General features: G+C 40.2%; 1 protein-coding gene across 2 annotated transcripts in view; it reads right to left on the reverse strand.

Annotated features, from left to right (window-relative positions):
• Positions 1-20,903, reverse strand: part of STK38L (serine/threonine kinase 38 like) — a 53,975-nt gene that overhangs the window by 30,391 nt on the left and 2,681 nt on the right. The gene's annotated exons all lie outside the window — the stretch shown is intronic.

The raw sequence follows: 20,903 nt of genomic DNA on the forward strand, positions 1-20,903 counted from the left end.
TGGAAAACAGGTTTGACTAACAAGACATGAGTTTCCTCCAAAGTGAAAAGCAGGATATATCTGAACAATCACAGCTTAATCTTTAGTCTTCCAGGCTGCTTAATCACTAAAAGGGCTAAAAGAGAACTTGGGGAGAAATAATACTTTAGACAATGCTTTTTTAAAATAAAAAAACAAACCAACCAGTTTGAGAGCAAAGATTTAAATTTTAAAAAATGCAAAGGTAAAATGATATAAACTTCATGGCAATGACTGAACTGCATCATGGCCTTGTATAGTCTTCCCCAATCTGGTGCCTTCAATATGTTCTTGTCTATAACTTCCATCAGCCACAGCCGTATCACTTCAGACGGTTGCAGTAGCGGTGAGATATTGGGGGGGGGGGGTGAGAAAAAACACTTTTAAAATCAAATACTCCCCCAGTAGGGAAACTAATGCAGCAGGGGGAGAGCTGGTTAGAATCCTCTTCTCCCTGAATACCGTACTGTTTTTTTATTTGCAGGGAGTTTTTCATATTGCAGAGCACTCCAAAATAAAATGTTCCCCAATCTACAGTTCAAAGTGGTGCAGAACCTTGGACGCATCACAGTCTCTCAGAGTGTAGCCCCTTACCTAACCAACCTAAGGCCAGAGCTCTTATTATGTAATAAAAATAATTATTTGAAGACTAAAACAAGCTAGCTTTGTTATATATTTGGCAGGAGCATGATATACGACAATAAATGTTAACTCAGTCACAATAATCTACCAGCACTCCACTAACATATTAGTGAGTCTCTCACAATACAGAATCAATGTTATAGTCCAGCGAACACTAGTTTGCAGGTGCTTCGGATACAGTTTTACTTTAGACTTCAGTGGTGGAATGAACAAGTGTTACACGGGCTCTTGAGCACCAGATTTTCAATGAACAACTTGGCATCTGGACCTGTTTACACCATCATGTTACAAAATTTTAACTGAGGATTATTATCCAAAAATAATAAACAAAGCTTGGCTTTGTTTGTGGGCAGAGACTCTAGCATTTTTTCCAGTCACATCCTCTGCCCATCATTTCAGATTACTGTGTCATGGTTATGAATGGTAAACACTACCTAACTAATGTTTATACAGTCAGTTTGTCAGCGTTAAAAAAAGTGTTGCCGATTCATCCACTCTTTATCATAGAATCATAGAATCTTTTGCTTCAGTTTAGCCTCACACCATTGTTGTGTGAAATGCCAATGGGTGGGGTGTGTTAAGTGATTGTAATCCAGGGATATGCATTATGTAAATAAACCCTCCAAGTTGTCCTCACATTTTGTGTGTGTTGTGTCTCATACACTGAAGGCACACTGGTTCTTCCTAGATAATTATTAGCTTTTAAAGGACTGAACTTAGTTGATACGTTATGGTTGGTTTTTTTTAAGCAGATCTACTCTTGTAGAACTGACCCTTGTATCTCTGTACCTTCTATCCTACCCTGGTACTACACTGAGTTAAAATATACAGTGGTACCTTGGATTACGAACTTAATCCGTTCCACAAGTCTGTTCTTAAACCAAAGCATTCTTAAACCAAGGCGTGCTTTCCCAGAGCAGTGGGAACTCAATTTACAAATGGAACACACTCAACAGGAAGAGAAACATGTTCTTATTCCAAGGCAAAGTTCATAAACCAAAACACCTGTTTCTGGGTTTGCAGCATTCTTAATTCAAGTTGTTCATAAACTAAGCTGCTCTTAAACAAAGGTTCCACTGTACTTTAAATGAAAAGGACAAGATAAAAATATTTAAAATAAAAAATCAGAAGGTACTGTTTTCCTTTTAAAAGCCACCAGCCAGTCAGTCTTTGTGTAAATCAAAAAGAAACTTGCAAAAGAGAAATGCAGAGGTCCCCTTATTGTTCTTCTTTGACAAAGTAAACATTACATACTCAGAGCACTATCATGGACAGAAGAGAATGGCGGATGAAAACCAACTGTGTGCAGGTGCAGCAACTGTACATGAGCAGTGAGCCATAACAAGAGTGGTACGAGTCTACGTCTGACTTCATCTCATAAGTGAGGTGCTTTGCTGACAACATTATCATACCCTTGAATACAAGGAAACTGCACCCAAGCAACAAGTTCAGTTGTTCCAGACAGAAGCTTCGTCATCTATCCAAGACAAATATGGAATTTTTTCGGAACAGCCTACTAGTGCGCAGTATCTTGGCTGTTTTATGTTTTATGACTAAAGGGCAGGAAAAAAGTCCCTTAAAATAACCTCTCCAGTAAATAGCCAGTCCTGTTTTTGCTGCCAAAAGAAACTGAAAGCCCATGGGAATAATAATAACCAAGAGAAGTTTGCATAGTCTGAGTGAGAGGGAACAGAATAAAGTTAGGAAGGGCCATGGAAGAAAAAAACAACCACAGAACTTGGTCATTAAAGTCCTAAATTGCTAGACTTCCTGCAAATGACTTGTGGGTATAGACTCTGAATTAAATACCAGAAAACACTTCTTAAGAGTGAAAGACCAAAGCTCAGTGACAGAACACAAACTTTGTATGAAAAAGATCCCAAGTTCAAACCCTGCTGTATTGTGCAGTACCATTGTCAGTCAGTACAGAGACAGTATTGAGCTAGAGAGACCAATAGCCTGAGTATAAGCCAGTTTCTTATATTCTAAACTGCTGAACCAAGAAGCCACTCCATATGTTGGATCAGCTTGCTATTAGCTATTACATAATCAACAGCCATACCATCACCATTGTGTCTGGGGAAGAAAAGAAAGACTGTGTGTGTTAATAACCTGGTCATTTGCAAAGTTGAGGACAAAATGGCTCAGAAATCATTTAAATAAACACTTGTAAGTAGTGATCCTGTCCAAAATAATGCAAGATGAATAAGGCAAAATGGAAAGACAGCAGGGCTTCATAAGTAGCAGTATAGTTTGGGCAAGAGAGGGAGTTAAGATTATCCAAGAAAGATTCTGCAAAGGAATATAAATTTGAAAGAGCAATTTTTACAAGGGCTAATATCCACAAGAGAGGGGCCTGGGGGGGGGGGGCATGGCTTGGTGCAGAGCCAAATGGAGGCTTGATTTCAAGTCTGCAGCGCCCTCGGGAATAAAATTGCCTTGAACAACTGCAGAAACGTTCTTCTTCACCTTTCTCAACACACCTCCTGAAAGGTAATGCTGCAGGGCTTGCGAGGCCCGAAAAGTAAATTATCAAGGCTTGGCTAGCAGGAAGCTATAGTTCCTGATTTCCCAGAGCTCTCAGAAGATGCCTGTGAGGGGGAAAATGGCTCCGGGGGCCTGCAAGCAGAAAGGCGGAAAACCACCTGGCAGCTTAAATAATGAAAAGGACCCAGAAGAGTTTATTCATAAAATAAGAAAGGCTTTTGAAAGAGACTGGGCAGCTGCTTTGCATTCATTTGAAAGCAAGATTGATATGTTATCTAATAAAATAGCTGATGTACCACAAACAGCAAATCAGGCCCTTAATACCATCTGAAGCACCCAAACAGAGCTGCAAGCACTTAAAAGGGCAAGTGAAGATTTAGATTTCAAATTTGCTGCCCAATTGGATAGGGAGGAAAAGGGGGTGGGGTTAAACTATGTGGGATTCCAGAAAAAGAGGAGGGGGAGATATGATTGCTTTTAAGTTGGCTAGATAGTTTGAAGATAGAACCCCCATCACCCTCCATGACACTGAAAGGGCACTCAGAACAAGATGCTCAGAGGCACCAAGAGATATTGTTGTCTGTTTTGAATGGTACCAAACTAAAGCTCTGGTTTTTAATGCCCTACACAACTATCCAGAACTTAAATACAACTCATTCAATGCAGATGTGTTTCCAAATTTGGGTCAGGAAACTTTGGCTCAGCGGAGATCATTCGGGTGTTAGACGGCTGCCCTGCAGGGATTTCCTACCGATGGGGGTTCCCATTTAAGTTGTTGGTGCAAGTCAATGGCAAATACATTGCTGCCTCCGATGAACAGCAGGTGGAAAATATTCTCCATGAACTTAAAATTGCAATCCCCAAAGTGGCTGCAAGGGGTGGAGCTAACCCCCCTCCTCTTCCTCATGGTTCACACAGAAAGAGAAAAAGATAAGCTCTGCAGCAGAGTCTCTTCATTCGTACCATGGCTCTTAGGCCTTCATACAGCATAAACTCTTGGCTAGGAGTTGTTCAAATTAAACCAAACAGTTAGCCATCAGGCTTCTTATGACTAACTCCCGAGGGAGAGGGTGTGGGACAGAAACCGCCTCAGCCCCCCTTCTGTTCCTTAGTATGCTAAGGTAATGCTCTCTACAGGTTCCCCTATCCCAGCCACAGATAGCTGGATGCAACTTGAACAGTTTGCTATGTTAAAAGTTGAATTTCTCTGTTCTTCTCTCCCACTGAGTTTTTTGCGCAGTGCAATCAACCCTCAAGCACACTACTATGTTCTTACTTCCTCATTCAACATCTTGTATAAGCACCATTTGTTCTCAACTATGGTTACAGTGCCACCCATTGTAGAAGAATTTCATTAAATGCTAAAGGTTTAGGCAATTTTGATACAAGAGAGGCACCAAAAGAAATACAGCAAAACTTCTACACTGCTTTTAAAGGGCAAATGGTTAGGTGACCAAACCTATGTCCCAGGATCTTCCTCAGTAAGGGGTGTGGCCATATTGATTGCAAAAAAATGCCATAAGGAGAGTTATCAATATAATTCATAAGGCCGTTTCTCTAACTCCCCTACCACTTTAATTTCTTTAGATGCCTTCAGGGCATTTGATTGCATTGAATGGAATTATCTTTAAAAGCTTTTATTAAGCATGGGGTTTGGAAATAGATTTCAGCACTTGACTGAACAAATCTACTCTGAATCTGCTGCTTGTATCACTATCAATGGTTGTGACTCCGTCCACTTTAAGATTAATCGGGGGACCAAACAAGGAGGCCCGCTGTGGCGACTGAGGCCCTAGCCTCCAATCTCAGATCCCACCCTGAGATTGAAGGAATCCAAATTCAAGGGGCAGAATATAAGCTAAACCTTTTCATTGATGACTTACTGCTTATGCTACAAAATCCTTAAAAAAGCCCTCCCAAATCTGCAAGAAACCCTTAACAGGTTTTCAGAGGCAGAAGGATTGAAAATTAACTACAGCAAATCTATAATACTACCCATCATTTCCTCAACATCTGAGCATTAATGGTTGCACTCTCATTCTGGTTTTAAAGTCGTGCATGGAGGATTTAGAAATTTAGGGGTGGTCATAACTATGGAGCCAAATCAGCTCCATCATAGGAACTTTGGACATCTCTGTAGGAAAATCAAAGCGGTCCTGGAAGCACCTAAACTTAAGCTGGCTAGATCGTATAGCAGCCATAAAGATGTCCATACTCCCCAAATTCCTGTTCTTGTTTCAGACTTTACCTGTACTTATCCCCCCTTCCCATTTGGCTCACTAGCAATATCTACATAATAATTTTATTACTGGAGAAAGGAGAAGCAGGGTGACATTGTCAAACTTTATATCGTCCCAGGACTAATGGAGGTCTCAGGGTCCCATGTCTTAGGCTATACTTTTCAATAAAAGGCTTTTCAATAAAAGCAAATGGTACACATTATTAATTATTAATGGCTCAGTCTCAGTTCCTTAGGTTAGAAATGAACTGGTACCCTTCAAGCCTTGCCCTGCCTTAAAACCCCTGGCATGGAGACTTCCGGGGGCGGCGCGAACGGCAATGGCGGTCCTCTTCTGAACGGGAGAGGAGGCTCCGCAGGCAACGGGTCGTCCGCTACGGCGAAGCGGAGACCCACTCTGGAAAACCCCAGGCGGCAAGAGCCTGGGGTCTTGAGGCTCGGTGGGCGCCTAGAGCGACCCTCCAAGTGCAGAAGGAACCCCGTAAGGGGCTCCGGAGCACGGAGGGGGGTTGCGGCGCTGTGAGCTGTTTCACAGCCTGAGGAGCGAAGCCGCGCTGCTACTGTCGGTGAGCGCTGATCCCTTTTCCTGCTAAATTACGGATCCGGACGAAAAAGCAACTAACTTGTGAGTAAAAGACTGAATCACTTGAATTTGAGACTTTAAAAGGGAAACTTAAATTGACTTGAACTTGGCTGAGAGCGGAGAGACGTGGAAGCAGGAAGTCCGTCTTCCGCAGCCATTGAACTTGAAAAAAAAGCAATCAGCTGGAGGAGTGGAGGCTGAAAGAAAGAGACTCTAAGTTTTACAGATCCAAGCATCTATTGAACTTGCATCTTAAAGTAAAGACTTTAAGTTAAAGATTTGGGATTTTTACTTGCACTTGACTTTCCTCCTCTTATTGGATTACAAATTAGAAGGTGAAACCCAGAGTCAGGAGCTGCCTGAGTACTAAGGGAGCTGTCAGCACTGCAGATTTGGATACTGTATATTGGAACTTGAAACAAACTGAGGGTATTGAGACCTTTTAAATTTGAAACATTCTTTTTGGAGATAAATAAGCACTGTCTGCAACAAAGTGACCATTTATAAACTCTGCTAAACATTTGTATTTGAAGGTTCTTGGACATTAAATTAGACTCTGGAAGACAGATTAAGCTCCCTCTAGAGGATTGGATTATAACAGTGATTTTACATGCACTTTTTACTTTCGATTCCCTTGCTGTTTGCTTGCTCTGGGCCTTTCCATTCCCATGGGAACAACTCAGTGTGACCTTGACTGACAGATAACGTTGGAATGAGTGGCACAAGAAAAAGAGGGAGAGCTAAACAAACAACTCTAACAACTCTAACCTCAGCTTCACAGACACGCAGATCATCTGTGCCTACTTTGCCCTCAGAAGTGGAGGGAGAGGGCGAAGCAGAGCAGTTACAACTGGAAGATATGGCCTCAGGAGCATCTGTTTCTGTACTAGACAAAATTTTTGAAAAATTGGAAGCTTTGGACAAGAAAGCAGATGCGCAATCAGCAAAGATTGATAAAAACACAGAATGTCTAAATAAATTAACCACACAAGTGGTACAGAATGCACAAGCAATTGGACAGTTAACGGAGGCCTCAGCAGAAAATCGGAAATTGACTGAGGACACCAGACAAAGATTTGAAAATTTAGAGCAAGAGGTAAGACCACTCACTAAACAAGTCGGGGAACACCAGATTTATCTCTCGATGATAGAACTGCGAAACCGTGAGAACAACTTAAGGATTAGATCACTACAAGAGGCAGAAGAAGGACATCTAACTGAGTTTTTGACCAAAGAATTCTCCAAGTTCTGGAACCTGGAAGAAAAGGACTTTAAAATTGTGTCAGCTTTCAGACTTGGAAGATTTATAAAGAAGGAGAGGCCCAGAGACTGTTTGATAACATTGAGATCAAAGGAGGAAAGGGATAAGATTTTGGGACTACACTTTGTAAAATCACTGGAGGTGTTGGATAGAAGAATTGAAATTTATAAAGATATCCCAAGACTACTGCTTGATCTTAGAGCCGCCTATTCTGAACTTGTTAAACTACTAAGGAGCAACGCAATTCCATTCAGGTGGGAATTTCCCCAAGGAATATCTTTTACCTTTAGAGGGAGAAAGGTCAAAGTGAGAACACTGGAAGAGAGAGATAAATTCTTGTCTACACACGGAGAAGACCTTCAAAAAGGAACTGAACTACCTTCTGGGCCTGAGGCAACGCCAGTACCAACATCAGCATCTGTGGAACCTGAAGACCCTGAGAAGATACCACCCCTTGAAAAATAACCAGATAGTTCAGGATGTCTCTGCAACTGTTGAGCTGGAATATTAATGGTTGTAACATTCCGGAAAAAAGGAAGAAAATATTTCATATATTAAAAAAAGAACAATTGGACATTATTTGTTTACAAGAAACACATGTGACGAGGCTCCACAGAAAAGTGTTAATAAATAAAAGATTGGGCCAGGAATTTGTATCGTCCGACAAAGTTAAGAAGAGAGGTGTGGTGATATATGCAAAAGAGAGCCTGTCACCTAAATTCCTATTTAAAGATGAACATGGAAGAATTTTGGCTATTGAGATACAATATCAAGGAGAGAAACTGCTGATATTAGGAATCTATGCACCTAATGAAGGGAAATCGGAATTTTACAAGAAGTTGCAGGAGACAATGCTGGACTACCTAGATTATAACAACATCATAATGATGGGAGATATGAATGGGGTCGTATCAACTAACATGGACAAGTCACAAAGTCAAAATGTTACAAAAGACGGCAGACTACCTAAAACCTTTTTTGAAATGACTGACAATATGGATTTGATTGACATTTGGAGGACAAAGAACCCGCTAGGAAGAGAGGGAACATTCTTTTCTGAAGCCCAACTGACCTGGACAAGAATCGACCAAATATGGATCTCCAGAGGCCTGGCACCTAAGGTCAGAAAAGTGGAAATCTGCCCAAAGACCTGCTCCGACCATAATGCAGTAAAGATGGATATGACATTATTACCAACTGGATCCTTTAGATGGAAGATGAATGACAATTTGTTTAGAGATCAGGAAATTACCAAGAAGGCCCAAAAAGTTCTGAAGGACTATTTTGAGATAAATATGAATAACATGGTGGAAAAAAGAATAATCTGGGACCCAAGTAAAGCTGTAATGAGGGGATTCTTGATACAACAGAATGCAGTAAAGAAAAGAACACAAAATGAGAAAAAAGATAAGATCTTGGAAAAAATAAAAGAATTAGAGAAGAAATTAAGAGTGAATCCGAAGTCACAGCCAACTCTGAGAGAAATTAAACTTTATCAAACACAATATTCTAAATTGATAAACCAGGAAATTGAATGGAAGGTTAAATTAATGAAACAAAAAACGTTTGAGTCGGCGAATAAATGTGGAAAACTGCTAGCTTGGCAGTTGAAGAGAAGACAAAGATTAAACACTGTTACAAACTTAGAGGTTGATGGAAAAAACATTCAGAATCCAGTGGACATTAGAAAGTGTTTCCAGAGATATTTCAAAAAACTATACACCCAAGGGCCGCAAGATGATGTTGAGATTAAACAATTTTTGGTAAAAAACGGACTATCTAAATTGTCACAAGAAAATAGGACAATTCTGAACTCTAAAATAACACGACAAGAGATTGAACAAGCTATCCAGAACATGCAACTTGGCAAATCTCCAGGACCAGATGGGCTGACCTCCAAGTACTATAAGACATTAAAAGACTATTTGATACAACCTTTGATGGAGGTCAGCAATGAAATTATGGAGGGGAAGAGGGCACCGGAGTCGTGGAAAGAAGCGTTTATCACATTAATACCAAAGTCGGAAGCTGAAAAGACACAACTTAAGAACTACCGTCCCATTTCCCTTTTAAATGTGGATTACAAAATATTTGCAGACATTCTGGCAATTAGATTTAAAAAAGTTTTAAATGAAGTAATTCATAAGGACCAGGCCGGCTTTCTCCCAGGAAGACATCTGTTTGCCAACACAAGGAACATTATTGATATCTTGGAACTTTTGCAAACAGACATAAATACAAAAGCAGTCCTAATTTTTATAGACGCGGAGAAGGCCTTTGACAATATCTCCTGGAAATTTATGATGGGAAATTTAAAAGAGATGGGAGTGGGACGGGGTTTTGAGAATGGGATTGGGGCGATATATTCAGAACAGAAAGCTAAATTGATAGTTAATAATGTGGTTACAGAAGAGTTTAAAATTGAAAAAGGGACACGACAAGGTTGCCCTATTTCCCCTTTGTTATTTATTTCGGTTCTGGAAGTGCTATTAAACATGATTAGAGAGGATCGGTTGGTGGAAGGAATTCAGGTCGGTCAGAAACAATATAAATTAAAAGCTTTTGCAGATGACCTGGTTTTGACCCTGCAGAAGCCAGAGCCCAGTACGAAAAGAGTATTACAACTGATTAATGATTTTGGTCGGGTGGCTGGATTTAAATTAAATAAACAGAAAACTAAGGTTTTGGGGAAAAATTTGACGGATACAGAGTCAGAACGGTTTCAGAATGAGATGGAACTTAACGTGGTTAAAAAAGTAAAATACCTAGGGGTAAACATAACAGCAAAAAATCTAAGTCTATTTAAGGACAATTATGAAAAATGTTGGACAGAAATTAAGAGAGACCTAGATAGTTGGTCAAAATTGAAACTTTCTTTGTTAGGCCGAATTGCTGCTATCAAGATGAATGTATTGCCAAGGATGTTGTTTTTATTTCAAACACTTCAGGTCTTGGACAAAACGGGGTGCTTTCAGAAGTGGCAGAGAGACATTTCTAAGTTTGTCTGGCAGGGCAAAAAGCCCAGAATTAAGTTTAAGATATTAACTGATGCAAAACAAAGAGGGGGCTTTGCCCTGCCAGACTTAAAGTTGTATTATGAAGCCGCAGCGTTCTGCTGGCTAAAAGACTGGCTACTTCTTGAGGACACTGATGTGTTGGATCTGGAAGGGTTTAACAATGCTTTTGGATGGCATGCATATTTATGGTATGACAAGGTTAAAGCAAATAAGGCCTTTAAGAACCATATTGTCAGAAAATCATTGTTTAATGTCTGGACAAAATATAAAGACTTGCTGGAAAATAAAACACCAAGGTGGCTTTCACCTTTGGAAGCCAAGGCCCGAAAAAGACCCAATATGGAGGCTAAATGGCCAAAATATTGGGAAATACTAGAAAAGGATGGAGACAATTGGAAATTGCAGAGTTTGGAGAAAATGAAAGACAAAGTGCGAGATTGGTTACATTACGCTCAGATTAAAGAAGTTTTTAAAAATGATAAGAAACTAGGGTTCCAGGTGGAGAAATCGAAATTAGAAACAGAATTGTTAGAACCAAAGATTAAGGTACTTTCAAGGATGTATAACTTGCTGTTGAAATGGAATACACAAGATGAAACGGTTAAATCGGCTATGATAAGGTGGGCACAGGACATTGGGCATAATATCATGTTTGAGGACTGGGAGAGGTTGTGGAGTAATGGATTGAAATTTACTGCATGTAACGCTCTGAAAGAAAATGTAATGAAAATGATTTATAGATGGTATATGACCCCAGTCAAACTTGCTAAAATTTACCACCTGTCTGATAATAAGTGTTGGAAATGCAAAGAGTGTGAGGGAACGTTCTTCCACCTCTGGTGGACTTGCCCTAAAGTGAAGGCGTTCTGGGAAATGATTTATAATGAACTAAAAAAGGTATTTAAATATACCTTCACTAAGAAACCAGAGGCTTTCCTTTTGGGTATTGTCGGCCAAGGGGTGGCAAAGAAGGACCAGACATTCTTTATGTATGCAACAACAGCAGCAAGGATACTTCTCGCAAAACATTGGAAAACTCAAGATCTACCCACACTGGAAGAATGGCAGATACAACTGATAGACTACATGGAACTGGCTGAAATGACCGGCAGAATCCGTGACCTGGGAGAAGAGAGGATTGAGGAGGACTGGAAGAAATTTAAGAACTATTTACAAAAGTATTGTAATTTGAGTGAATGCTAAACAAGATGCTAGATCAAAATAACTGAGCACCACTAAATTTAGAAGTTTTTTAAGAAAATAAGTAAGACTGTGAAATTTAGCTCCTTTTGAGAATTATAAGATTATGAAACATAGAAGGGATATAAGAATTTAAATAAGATGATAAATTGCTGACAAAATGTTACAACGATGAAAATGGGAGCGGGAGATGTGAGGAAGTCCAAAGAAAATGTGAAAATATGTTAAGATCAATGTTACATTGTTTATTATGTTTATCTTTATTGTAAAATTTAATAAATTGCTTTAAAAAAAAAAAAAATAAAACCCCTGGCATGCACCGCAAAAATAGAAAATCCATTTTTACAATTAGCATTTAAAGTGTGGTGCAGGTGGCAAATTCACTTGGCCCCTCTATCGTCACCCTTAATGCCCATTCTGGACCATACAGCATTCTGTTTTAATGACAAATACCTCCAGTATCGATGTTGGGAACAAAATGGAACATATAGGATCAAAGATATTCTGCCTAATGGCCATCCTATCTCAATAACTTATTTAAAGGAAAAACTAAAATATACCCCACACAACTGTCTCCAACTAACTCAGGTCCACTCTTTTGCCTTTGCATCACTCCCTGACTCTCTATGAATCACTTTGCCTTAATGCAACCTCAACTCACAAGGGCATGGCTTCCAATATATACAGAAATTTACTTAGCATAGAATCAGCCTCTTCTCAGGGGCTACGATTAGTATGGGAGAGTGATCTGGATCTCTGGATAGAGGAACAAGTATGGGAGGCCCCACTTAGAACAATTTCTGTAAGAATACAGGAAGCCACACTGAACAGTATTAAGAGGACATTGGACTCCACTCCGCCTATCCAGAATTGGCAAGGGGTGCTCTAATTTATGCTATCGGGGTTGTGGTCACATTGGAACACTGCTTCATATGTGGTGGGATTGCTGCATAGTTCAGAGATTCTGGACCCAAATGTTTGAAACTATCTCCACCATCACCTCTTGGGTACTGTCCCCAGCCCTGGCGTTCCTATCCTTGGAGCCTGGTACCAACTCACCCATCATGAACATGTTTACGCTACCTGCTGCACCCAGAATGTCAGTGGCTTCCCACTGGAAATCCAACCCACCTCCTTACCGAGAAGAGGGGCTAGCAAAACTATGGGACACAGCACTGTCAGAACATCTGACAAACAAACAAAGAGTCTTTAATGGTTCATCAAAAATAACCACTTTTATTCGACTTGATAAGTTTTTCTCCTATGTTAACTCACACAGCCCACTAAACCCCCTGCTCCACACATAATATGTGGAAAGGCCTTATCAAGAACTAATTTGACTCACCTTTTTCTTCTTATATGTGATAAATGTATGCAGCACTGCATTCTCAGTTGTCTTCCAGTTTCCCCCTCCCCTCTGTATTCTCATTTTATTTTTCTATTTGTATTTTTACATTCATTATTCTTACTGCATTTGTATGTGCTTATGTCAATAACCATTCTGTATGAAAAATGATGTTGTTGATGATGATGATGATAATGATGTTTATTATTGAATAAAGGGGGGCGGGGACCGACAAGCCAGCCTGGGAAACTGCAGACTCTCCATATTCCATGGTTTTATCAGGTCTTCTTTGGGTCCTAAGCAGTTTCAAGCATGGCTTCCAGAAAAATCTAATTCTGGACATTCTGGTGGTGATGAGATGCTTGTAATTCAAGACTCCATCGTCCATTCTCCCATCCTAAGCTACTGATTGCTTCTATTGTAAAGCAAAGGTTGCTGACAATGTTGTATACTCCTAGCACCTTGTTCTGCAATTGACGCTGACAGATCTCAGTCTTTGGCCAGGTGTAATGACAAACTACCCTATCAAAGTACGAGAGCAAAATGGCAGAAGGCCCTTGCCTAGGAAGTGATGAGCTGGTGAAACCATCAATGAACCACACTGAAACTCTCACTTCAGCACAAATCTTCAGTTGAACACATCTGGAGCCAGGTACTGAGGATATGAGGCTGAAGCAAAATAAAGAAACTCTAATTCAGAAAATCATTTTCTGCTTTGAGTACAAACATATTCAAAGAAAGAGCTGTAATCTGTTTTCACAGGAAAGCTATGCTAGACCTGCTCTCTGCCACAACACACCCATACAAAAAGGAAGAAGGGCCTTTGGTTGCAGACACTTGATAGAGAGGCTGGTTGGCATTTGGTAACCAGCAGAGAACATGCAGGGATGAACACCTAATTTCCACCAATAAATTCAAGACACTTCACACACGATAACTTCCTACTCAAACATCCATTGCCATAGTGGAACACACACATATGGCTGAAAAGCTCTAATCTTCCATGGTTGCCCAATGTACATCTGCATTTTTAAAATGTGGCACAGTGCATGGAGAACTCAACTACCTTTTACACTGGAATGCTGTGCCTGTAACTTCCACATTATTATTGTAAAAGAAGGTCTGCTTCTTCGCCCACTTACCCTGGGTCATGGCATGGGGGAGTTTTATTTCATAAGCTGCCAGGGGTGGGGTCCTGCTGGGGTTATAAGGTAGGATAATAATTGAAGAATAATAAATAACCCAGCTACACTTCCATCAATTGTCAACTGGCTCCTTAAACACAATTCCAGATACATATTCCCAATGGTTTTTAAGTGATCTGAAGCTTTATGTCCTGAAATAAAAGTTTTGCTTACATTCATGATAATAAAGTCACTAGCTTCTTTTATAGCAGTTCCAACCAGGCTGCCAACTTCAATCATTTTCCTTTCAATTATTGAATTTATAACCTTTGACAATGCAATAGGGCTCGGAGATGTCAGCTTTTCAACATCACAATGGATTGCCAGGCAAACACCGTGATCTGGCAGTACATTGTGACATTCAAATCCCTGCTTGGAAGAGTGTGTTCCTGTAAGCCGCTTTACACTTAAGCCGGTTGGATTCCCTGGAGAGATCTGGATGCAACGGTATCCCAAACCTCCTTTGCATGTTTGCTGTGAAGTGAGCACAGTGGGCTTTCACTCCCAAGTAAAAACATCGGATTTGCAGCCATTAATGCACAACTGCAGTCTGCTAGTTTGAAGAGGACAGGATTGCAGTGTGCATGAAAAAAGAAGAGTTTGCAAGGCCAGGTGACGGTGAGGAAAGAGGGTGTCACAGGACTTGGGAATCTGGTAGAAGCAGTGGAGGGGACGGGAGAGGCAGAATCTCCACCCACCCCAGGTGGGCTAGACGTGATGGCCCAGCACGTCACCACCAGGCAGAGTGAGGCCTGACCTGGGGGCAAGGAAGGGAGAGGCAGTGGCAGCATCTCTGCACCTGGCCCCTCCGCTGGGCTCTGCCAGGCTGAGCACTCCCAGGTCAGGCTTGCCACAGGGTGGAAGCGATGGAGGGGAGAGGCAGTGGCAGCATCCCTTTCCCGCTGTCCCTCTCTCCAGCTAGGCTGCTGCGTGTGCCCATCCACCCCAGGTGGCAGAAGGGTAAAGTATGCCACTGAACCCAACACAAGCTGTGTCCTTTGGTGCAGCTTGGTAATTTCACACTTGGACTTAATGGTCTTATAGAGCAGCCCCTTTAGATGGGAATTGCTTTAATCTTTGTGCTGTTAGAGCAAGGATGGGGGGACAGTTTGCCAACCCCAGTTATATATATAAAAAAAATACTTGAGCATGTGATGCATTTTATTTTAAAGTCGCTTAAAATCATGTTAGCATGATGACTCCAAGTTTGCCTTTGCAAAACACATTTACTTAGGATTAAGCTTCAGTTTGTTGTAAGAAAAGGGTAATATATTCCTTAAAGTAAACAATAATAGAGTGAGTACCTGAAACCATTATAACACGCTTTTCAAAATAAGGAAGAAAGTATGCTGCGATGACCAAAATCAGTCCCGGTGGGTCATACCCGTGCCAGCATAAGCACTGATCTGGGCTTGTTCACTGCCACACTCTGGGTGGCCATTTGGGTGGGAGGTGGGTTGCAGCGCCCTGGAGTTTAGCAGCATCTGTTCTAGCTGCATCACTGCATTCAGTCAATCTAGATGCCGTATCATCTCTATTAGTGACTATAACAAATAAAGTGCAAGTTCAGCCTGATTCTTGAATGCCTTAAAATAAATGTACTCATTTATTAGCCGTTAGGGTCCAGCTATTTTTTGATGGACATTTATAAAACCCTATGTGCTTTTGAGATGAAAGAGCGTCTCTATTAATTACTTCTACTAATCTCAGCAAAATAAACTGCCTGACGTTTAGGACTGTAACCTTGCACCTGGTAAGCATTTGTTACAATGTTAGCTATTTTTAGCCTTATAGTATTTCTGTGGTGTAGGGATAACAGCGCTTCCTTATTTCTGTTGGGTCGTTGAACTTTCTATGAGTTCATCACCATTTGGATTCAGTATTCATTGAATTCCAGGTCAAGCATGGAGGCAGGGAGATTGGCACATTTCTACTAGCAAAAGGTTTTAAAAGGCCACCTGCTAGGAGGAATGTTGATAAAATGATTGGATTTAGCCGAGATGACAAAGTTAATGTATTTAATCACAGAAAAATCATTATTGACATTTATTAAGGGTTGGAAACTTCTTATGGACTTTTTGCATGAAAGAGAAAATGAACTAGTATCTGAATTTAAAGAATAAAAAAACATTGGCTTACAGAAAACAGAATAGTTGGATGGAAATGAGTGAATGCTATATTTAGTGGAAAGAGGGAAATGAAGTCATTTTTCTCTCTCCCTTTTCTCCCCCCCCTTCTTCTTCTTTTTTCTCTTGTTCCTTTTCAGATTATAATTTTAAAGTATTTGTTTTATTCTGATGTATTATAAAAAGATACGTTGTATTAGGGAATGAACTTTTGTAGATCTTTGGGTAAGTATAAATATTTTCTTTAAAATAGGCCACCTGCAATTGGTCGATGGGACACTAATGAAAGGTTGAGATGAGAATGAGAGTTTGTAACACAGGTAGAGCATGTATATAATGCATCTACCAACAGAAAGCCTGCAATTTAGAGTATTTATGCTGCAACAGTAGTTTCAAACACAGGGATATATGTTTCAAGCAGTACAGTACAAAGGAAGCAGCTGTTCCTGTTTTGAGGCAAGAAGATTCTGTCTGGGTACAGGAAGGGAGATTGGTTTAAACAGTACCAAAATGGTATAATAAATAAATAAATAAATAAAATTTGTGACCCACCTATCTGATTGGGTTGCCCCAGCCACTCTGGGCAGCCTTCATTACACAAAAAGATAATAAAATGTCAAACGTAAAAAAACTTCCCGATACAAAGCTGCCTTCAGATGTCTTCTAAATGTTTTGTACAGTGGTACCTTGGGTTAAGTACTTAATTCGTTCCGCAGGTGCGTTCTTAACCTGAAACTGTTCTTAACCTGAGGTACCACTTTAGCTAATGGGGCCTCCCACTGCCGCTGCACCGTCGAGGCATGATTTCTGTTCTCATCCTGAAGCAAAGTTATTAACCTGAAGCACTATTTCTCGACAATCCATAGGTCGAGTTCATACAACCTGAAGCGTATGTAACCCGAGGTACCATTGTACAGAGGAAAGAAGTCTACTAATTTCCTCTGTAAACCCTCCACACTGTTTAATTCTCCAACATACAGTGGTTCAGTTCCAAAGAGCCACATCTCCACACAACTTCCACATACGCTGTGGGGGGGGGGGTCTCTAGGTTCCAATCATTTATGCATAAAGTTTACTGAGGAACAATCAAATAAAAATAAGTTCAAACAGACACATACAATCACCTCAGTTCTAGGGCCCACCCACAAAGGCTGAGATTGCTACTTACCTATACAGCATTTTTGACATATAAAGTGCATTATACAATATATTTGTTTTTGGTCCTGACAGCTCTGTCAGACTCACAGAACTGGAAGGGCCCAAGAGGACCATCTAGTCCAAGCCCCTGCAATACAACATGGGGCTTGAACCCATAACCCTGAGATTAAGACTTTCACACTCTATTTTATTTCCATTTTACTCAAACTAAGGTCTCAGCACAATGATGCATCGACTACATCTTCTAAGGCTGTCTTTGGAGTTGTATGGTATTATTTCTATAAGATTAGCATCAATTGCAAGTCATAGTGAGCCATGGTTTGACTAAAACTATGGTTTATTTGTGAACATGGCTCCCTCCTGCTGCAGGGGTTTGTATGTGGGGTGAAACACTGTGCCTCACACACCTCAAATAAGTGTGGCTGGTCACAAAAAGTAAGCAGGACATAAGCAAGCTTTGTTCTTGGTGTCAAACAATCCATAGGTTGAGTTCATACAACATAACAAGCCATACCACGATTTATTTGAGCCATGTGGGTGCTTTGGTTGGGGGGGGAGAGTAGGAACTGTGTAGAGGCCCACATGGGGGGGGGGAGCTGATTTAACCATGGTTTAACAGTGGTTTATCATGATACGCGAACAAGATCACCATATACCCTTCTGAGTACAGTTGAAAACAATGTGACAAGAGATTTTTCTTCCCAACTTATAAAGCAGGGATTCCCAAACTGTGGTCCATGAGATTCACTCAAGAGTTTCACTCGACATGTCCATATTAAATATTGATTTTTACTTGCATTTTATTGTTTCTTACATTTTCTTTTATTGTATTACTATTTGAATTATACTGAATGCAAATTGTAATATGATAAAATGAAATGTAAGAAATAAGAGAAGCAATAAAAATACAAGTAAAAATCATACAGCATCTAGCACAGCACATTACAATTGCTTCAACAGGCAGAAAAATCATTTAAGTGGTCCACAAAGATCATCAGCATGAGGGGAAGAGTTTGGGAACCACGGTTATAAAGCATCCCATAACAGGAACCTTTGAGAACCTCAGTCCAATGAGTCCAGCACAACAGACTGTAGCAAATGTAGGGTTTACAAGAATGGCCTCAACATCCTTTGCAGAAACATGGTATAAAACAACAAATAACTACACTTCAATTGCAAGGAACAAATGTCTGAGGCATTTCACTGGTCCATCTAAGCTTCTGTTTTCAGTTATTCTTAGAGAAACATGTCCTTTTGCTCACTCGCTTCTGCAGATGGAGGGAGAGAGCAATTGCCAAAAGACATTCAGATGCCATGGATACATAGATCTTCTCAGCCGGATAAGACTCTCTCTGGCATTTCAAGCACTAGGCCAAACCGTACAGCGTTGGACTGCACTGGCAACCAAACATAACTCAGTTTTGAGGCAATAGTTATTGTCTCTGTTCTTATTTTCATCATGGTTTCTTGATCAAGATGCATTCAACATCCTTTTAAAAATATTTGTAACAAATGTTTGACAGACAATTAAAACTTTAGTTTTGTTGCTTGTTTATAGAGCTCGTTCTCTGAAGAATGTTATAATGCAATTACTGTCAATAGCAGGTCTCTTATAAATGTAGCTATACACCAAAATGAACAGAGAGTGAGATAAGATTATGTGATTTTATTTTCAATAGGATGTTTGATTTATGCCAGCCATCATTACCAAAAGATATGCAAAGCCTCCACTAGATCAACAAAACCAAACAATTTACTGCATAATACCAGTCTGCTCTTTACATCTGAGTGATGAATACTGCATTTAAAGTAATTCCTTTTATTATCCTAACAGATGAGCTTGCTACAGATCTTTCGTGATATAATTTCAGAGATTAAGCTGTTTCACATTTTTTATTCATCTATCTGCATTTGAGAGAATATAAAGATATGACCATTAAAAAGCCTAAAAGAGGGATAAATTCAAAAATATTTCACATGTAAACAATAATATCATTTTCACAGGTTGGGTAAAGACAGATTTATTCACATTCACATTCATATTTCTGATAATTTTTTGCAACTTGTTACAAAGATAAAGCCAAGCCTATAAAAACAGTCTCGACTATTTAAACTACAGGAAGGATGAACAAACTGTACTTGATAGGACCATGAATAAATTGTATCTGGATCCAAAATCTAATCAAAGTGTGTGGTTTTTGCTTTATTTAAAGTCTACCATTTAACTTGTAAAGAAAAGAAACTTGTTTTCTCCTCAAGTATTTTATGCAGCGCCTGAGCACATGAGCCCCACGTAACTTAAACCCTTACTGATACTAGTGCTGACTTTTGTGGAGTGTCCTCACACTACTGTCTTGTACTCAGCTATCTACAAGAGTGACCACTGAAAATACAGAAGCTGACAATCTCTAAGCTAGAAGAAAAAGGGATATAAGTTTGCAGGAGCAGAATAATGATTCCCCCCCTCCCTGGAAAGAACAGCATCACATTTTCATTCTCTCTACCAAGGATAGGACAAGTAGTAGTAGTCATAAAGAACAAAGATTTATGCTAAATGTTACAAACAGCAAGTGCGGTTTATCCCTGGAACCAAAGGCCTATGGAAATGGGGGAAGCTTCTTCTTTGGTAAGTTGCAAAAAAAAAGCTGGACAGAAGGAATGGATTAAGCAAGTTACATCAGGAACGTCCCAACTCTTACTCTGGACACAGGCTCACATTGAGTGTTTATTTCTGCTTGTAGGTGCCTGAACTGTTGCCTCCAAGCAGAGTTCGAAATTAGCCCAGGCACATTCTGCACCTGGCTCTCGACCACTTGCAAATGAGTGAAGACGTCTGGGTGCCAGGATGGTGCCTGACATCTCCACCATCTGGAGGTGAATGCCTGGGGATCACTAGATCTTGACTGTTTTCACACACTAATACCATAGCCTGTAGAATTCTATCAGTTATATTTTATCTACACAATCAGAATGAATTTCGGGAACCAAAATGCTTCTTCTGTGCAGCCTGGCAACTATAATCTTGGTTTAAGGAGCCACTTGGTGTCTAGCTTATATATCTGAGTTTCTAACACTGCCTCCAAGATTCACATCTCTCAATGGGAACTAAGCCAGTGCAAGATTTCCACAAACAGCCTATGAAAAGACTGGTCTTTCTGCCTAAAGATAGGGTGGCTTATATTACTTTAAAGGGGAATTTTTATGAAAGATAGTTCCATAAATGGCTATTGGCCATGCCATCTAAATACAACCCCTGTGTAAGAGATACTATGAATACTAGCTGCTGGAGGGCAAAAAGGAGAAGACTGTTCTCTTCATCCCTACCAAAGGGCTTCCCAAAGAATCTGTCTTGCCATTGTTTGAGAATGGGTGCTAGACTAGATCAGGAAAGGCTTATATATTATTACATATATCATGTAAACCAGGCATAGGCAAACTTGGCTCTCCAGATGTTTTGGGACTACAACTTCCATCATCCCTAGCTAACAGGACCAGTGGTCAAGGATGATGGGAGTTGTAGTCCCAAAACATCTGGAGGGCCAAGTTTGCCCATGCCTGATGTAAACTTTTACATATTACTAGGATGCATACTCTGTTGAGGGCCACTTACTGCATTATTCGGAAGTTCCTTGGCTTGACAAAA

Source organism: Podarcis pityusensis, assembly GCF_964106645.2.
Source record: "Podarcis pityusensis genome assembly, chromosome: 10".
In the NCBI taxonomy this organism is placed as follows: domain Eukaryota; kingdom Metazoa; phylum Chordata; class Lepidosauria; order Squamata; family Lacertidae; genus Podarcis; species Podarcis pityusensis.